Here is a 6216-nt window from a genome sequence, read left to right as displayed (position 1 = left end):
AGATAGGTTTGATCTTTGTCACCAACCTTTAATTTCTTATTATTCACGTGTAATACTTCTGTGGTTTGATCTAAGATGTAAATTCCATTCATGGAAACTGCTTTCCCATAAATCATTTCATTGAAAGAGAAAATACAGCTATTATCCTTTATTAAAAATGCAAATCCGTCTTTATCAAGCACGGAAACTGAAATAATGTTCTTAGACAAACTGGGTACATAGTAACAATTATTTAAAAATAACTCAAAACCACTAGGGTGTTGGATTACATATGTTCCCTTCGAGACAGCAGTAACTCTAGCTCCATTCCCGACTCACAGGTCCACATCACCCTTTCCGAGAGGTGTGATGTTTCTTAAGCCCTGCAAATGATTACACAGATGAGAACCACAACCAGTATCAAGTACCCAATTTCCGAAACTTACATTGTTAATCTCAATCATATGAATATAAGATGACATACCAACAGGAACGACGCGGCCTGCTTTTATGTCCTCACGGTAGACGGGACAGTTCCTCCTCCAATGTCCATTCTTGTGACAATTGTGGCACTCAATGTCACCGCCCTTGCTCCTTGCTATGCCCTGTGAGCCACTAGTCTCACCAGGCCCACTCTTACCGTTTCCTGTCTTCTTGAATTTTGGCTTACCTACAGTTAGGTCGCCTGGAGCTTTGCCCTTACCTTTACCCTTGTTGGAAATCGTGAGAACATCCTGCTTCATGCTCCCACTCAATTTCATATCCTTCTCGGTCTGTACGAGAAGTGAGTGTAGCTCATGAGGACTTTTCTTTAAGTCATTCATGTAGTAGTTCGCCCTGAAATGGGCAAAACCATCGTGACGAGAATGAAGCATTCGGTCAATGACAATGCTCTCACTGATTTTGCAATCAAGTGCCTCCAATTTCTCGACATTCTCAATCATGTTAAGAATGTGTGGGCCAACCGGTTGGCCCTTTTAGAGTTTCGCATCAAAGAAGCAACAGGTATGCTCATAAGTAACGATCCTCGGTGCTTTTGAGAACTCGTTAGTGAGCATGGTGAAAATCTTGTTCGCACCTTGGGCAATGAAGCGTCTCTGCAAATTGGTTTCCATTGCAAAGATGAGTACGTTCTTTATCGCACCCGCTTCCATAACGAAATCACTATAAGCAAGTGACTCATTACCTCCCGCATTGGGGCCTGGGTTTACCGGTATTGGCTCATTTAAGTACTTGAGCTTACACGTCAATGGCAATGGCGACATTCCGTAGTCTTTGCCTCCCGATCCGCAAAGTTGGACCCATCATTCTTCAGTCGCGTGTACTGATTCACGTTGTCCATAAAAACTTTCAGCCAGGACTCACGTCCAAGTGTGGCACTTGGCATTGGGATTTCATTATTTCCAGCCATTTGTTGTAACAGTAATATAAACGTGTTCTACACTGCGAAAAGAAGAATAAATAATAAGCATGTGCATCGATTTTAATTTAAGTCTAATGCAATACTGTTATAACGCGAAGACTCATGCATTTATACAATTGACCTTCCTCAAGAATTATATAAATGATCCCAAGACTCAATTATCTGTAAATTGATAAGCCAACCTTTTGGCTAATTCTACTGTTAGAATTCTTGGTCGATAAATTTCTGTAAATTTTATCTTTAGTCCATCATAATCACGAGAAACTCTTCGGACTATGATGTTGAGGTAAACTAAGTCAACACAAACTACTTACCCAACGTAGAAGGGGTCATATTATGCCTACCGACGAAGAAGGGATTCATAGTTGTTTGCCCTTATAAAGACTAGTCTCAATTTCCGTTTTAGAGGAAGATCCCATCAACTTTGTTTTAATTCATTTTAAGTGAACTAATATCTAGCATGCGTGAATGAATAAACTAAGGTGATGGCTTAAAAACATGTGACATCTGTATGTCTATAAAAACTAACATACAACCTATATGTGTCAATTTTCATGCATTTTAGTAGGTGGTTTGTTTTAGGCGGAATATGATGCATTAACTAGCGTGTGAATGAAAAGCAATAAGAACGGTAAAACGTAAAACAAAATAAAGTCCTGGTGTGGCCTATCCTATCAAAATGAACATAAATACAACTTTGGAATCCATCCATGGATCCGAGAAGCTTGTCTTGATGTTCCATCTTGATCCATGTAGCGGGAGTGAGCTCCAATCTCCATCTTTAGTCTTCTCAAAAATTACAATTTAAAAATTACATAATAAACCTATTTACATTCTAATTTCAAAACCGTAATAAATAAAGAAAACCAAAACAGAGATACAAGATCTCAAATTACATTAAAAATTATGTTCCCATCATTACGAAAACATAATTTGACTAAGGCCACACTAGGTATTACAAATTACAACCGATTGCAAAAATACGTAAATAAAACCATTCAACGATTCATTCAACTAAATAAAATGCATCAACTAAAAATTAAACATACAAGACATAATTCTTTAATTATGTAGATTAATTTTATCCAAACAACCTATATATATGATCAAATTAAGTGACAATTCCTCAATTAATCACATTAATTCCAATCTAGATTCATATTAATCTTGTAATATGAATTAATCCAACAATATTTTAAACTTCTTTAAAATAATTAGGTATCTTAAAATTGTGAACCGTTTCACAACAATTAATCATACATTGTAAATGTAATGTATAATTAATATTGTTGGCCAAAACTACTACAAAAAAAATTTCTTTAAAAATTATCTCGGTAAAAACTGAAACAGCCCCAAAAAAAACTTTACCTCGGTTTTTCAGCAAAAACCGAAAGGAAAAAAAAACAGGAATTTTTTTTTTTTTTAAAATCTGCCAATACTTGAACAAGAACAGAAACAAAAAAAAATATTTTTTTTTTACTTTTCTTGGCTGGAAAAAACGAAACAACAAAAAAAAACAGAAACCCTAATTTTTTTTTGTGTCTCGGCTGGAAAAAAAAGAAAACAGCCCCAAATTTTTTTTTTATCAATTCGGCATTATGCCCTAATTGCAAAAACATGATATTGATGAACAAAATCGTTTATTGTTGCTATTAACAAGATTGGCATATTCATCTTATAATTTAAACATGTAAATTTATGAATCATGATTCTAAACAACAATTTAGAACCATTTATGCCAAAAACAACATAGCAAAAAAGAATTTATCATCAACAACTAGACGATTCCATTTACATTTTAACTTAATCTTCATTAAATCAAAATCTACCAATTCTTCATATGATAATTTTAACTGATTAAAACAACAATATAAAAAATAAAAATGGAAATAGATCATCAAACAAAGGAAAAAAAACGAAAAATAGACGGCAAAAAAAAAATATTCCTCTCGGCAAAAAAGTTTTTCAGCCGAAATCTTTTTTTTCCTTTCGAAATTTCTTTTATTGTTTACATCCAATTTTATGAAAATCATCAAAATAAAATTCGTGGCCTTGGCTCTGATACCACTTGTGGAAAATTATTTGTATACTTCCCTTATTATTAAGGATTATAACGAATTACAGAGATGATTACGAGTCATAAAAAAAAATGCATAAACAAAAGTAGAGAATGAAGAAAAAACCTTCGGTCCTAGCAAAATCGGTCTAAGAACAATATCGCAATGATATTTAACTATCAGTTGCACCCAAGACGATATGTGATCTGCCCTTTGCTTCTTGCTAGAATCGATCCCCAAATTTTCTGTAAAATTAATTAGGGTTTTCGGTTTTTTTTTTGTGTTGAGATGAGAGGCAAGAATAGGTTAGAAAATTAGGTTATAAAAATTCTCCCCTTGATCTCCTTTAAACCGTGTAACACAAGTGATTAGGGTAGATATTTTTCTTTTTAAATTTTCGGTCCATCTATCCGAAATTAAGAGGATATTTCTTCTTATTTTCGGTTTTAGCAACAACCACAAATTAGGATAAAATCCTCTTATTTTTGGTTATTCTAAAATTATATATAATGTGTACATTTTATTAATTGTTATATATGTTGTCCCGTTTTAATAAGTCCATACATAACTGATTGTAGTCGATTTATTAAGTCCGGCCTGTTCGTGTAAAATATACTTTAACTATAAATATCGCATATTTATAATTAGCTAATTAAATATAACCGATTACATTTAATTACGAATTAACATATTAATTCGTCCAAGCTCACATTATATACAATAATTAAATATAACTTATTATATCCAATTTACGAATTGACAGTTAATTCGTCTCAGCTAATATTATTTAATCGGCATTAAATAATCGTCTCATCAACACATTGACTAACTGTTTAGTCATATAAGGCATCAATGTGATTATATTTTCATACAATCACATCTCTCAAACACATCCTTTAGGTGTGACTTTTAGGGACCAGTTGATCACCGCCATCAGTATGATAATAACGTCAAACTTTCTAGCAAGCCAACCGTTATTAGGTAATCGTTAATCAACATATAAAATACGAAGTACACCCTTGTGAACCTGTAAGAGATTTACAAATGTTATCACACTAATTTGTGGAGGACACAAGCTCCAACAGAGGCTGCCAACATTCTTTGTTTGTAGTAGGCTACATGGTTTTGAGGATCTGCAGTTCCATCATAGGTCCTCATTGATGGTACCACAAACTTCTTTGGCAGATCTATCTTGGCTATCTCATCCAGGAAAGGAGAGTTAGTATAAATTTCAGGGTTGCCTTCTTGGATGCTTGTAGGTATTCCAGAGATCTTCTCAAATTTCTCATGGAGTTTCTGGATCTCCTAGACCATGGCCATCATTATGGCTATGTTGGTTTGATCTGGGGTAGCCTATTCGTTTGGGGTTTCTTCTGAGTCTGAACGAGGCCTCCTGGTTTGGTTTTCGAAGGAGTTGGATTACCAAAGTTGGATAAGTCAATATTCTTGATGATTGAAGAAAATGGTGCTCAAGGCTGAACCTTCACTTTTGAGCATGAAGCTTTATCTCCTAGCCTTTGCTTTAGGTTGGACTCTGATTCTTTCAGTTTCTGGACTTCAACTTCAGCTTGGGCCATTTTCTGCTTCAGTTGTTCCATTTCCAATAGTTGTTGCTTGGCAGCAGCCAGTTGTTGTTCTATACTGTCTCCAGTCATTTTTGGAAGATTTTTTGTGTTGTTTGGGATTGGGTTTTGATTATTTTTGAGCTAGATGTCCCACGGTGGGCGCCAATTGTTTTAGCAAGATTTCACGTGGAAGTAAATTTTTGAAAAGGATTTATTTGCAGGGTAATCTAATTCTAATAATAATGCCTCACTAGTACGATGAATAAGGAAATAATGAATGATAAAGTGAGAGACAAAAATTTGTACGTGGAAAACCCTAGGAATAAGGGAAAAAACAACGGGCACTAAGCCAGGAGGGATTATTACAATCTTTTAGTGTATCCTAACAGGTAATTAGTATGTCAGGCAGGGAATAAAGTATGAATGATTAGTAGATTTACTCAGAGTGATAACAATAATAAAATGAGGGTAAAAACGAGTGAATAGCCGATGATCCTTCTTCTTTCTTCTCCTTGATATTTATAGTAGTTTCATCTTGTTTGCAACGGCTCTCTAACGTTTGTTTTGGACGTTCCTAGGTAATAGGCCTCGTTACCTATTTACCCGGAGTTAGATGTTTGACTCTGGAAACCGTCTACTGTTATCTTTGCTTAATTAACTGCTCCACACTCTTCGTAGACTCTGTTTAATAGGTCTTCCATGAAAGTAGGAACCCTCTTTATAAGCTTTAGTTGTGTTTTGGTTGTTGCCTGACTTGTTCTGGTAGTGTCCAATATATGGCTGGTATGTTATTTCTTCAGATCTGGCCTGATTGGATGGCCTGATCTGTCTTTCCCTCCTAGTTGGCACCTATCTGAGTAAGCATGCTTTGTGCTGACTTGATTCCGTTCAGGCTAGACTTGGTATTTCTTTGCCTGACATTTGTCTAATCAGGTAGGACAAATATTGGTCCAACATAATCAATCTAACTTCCGACTTCGACTCAATTAATTGCTAAAATTGTTTGTTCACCGACATAGTTAATTCTCATATGCTAGGATTAATCCGTGTTTGTTACATCTCATGCATACAAATAACGACATATCAAGTATAAACGACTTCTCTGATCATTAGTAGAGGTCACTATCGAGGCGGTTGGGATAAGGTGTTCAAATAAACGAGCTTCCTTATACGTATCCTCATCCCTTACTCA

This window comes from Silene latifolia, chromosome 9, assembly GCF_048544455.1.
Source record: "Silene latifolia isolate original U9 population chromosome 9, ASM4854445v1, whole genome shotgun sequence".
In the NCBI taxonomy this organism is placed as follows: domain Eukaryota; kingdom Viridiplantae; phylum Streptophyta; class Magnoliopsida; order Caryophyllales; family Caryophyllaceae; genus Silene; species Silene latifolia.
Note: the sequence above shows the minus strand (reverse complement) of the source record.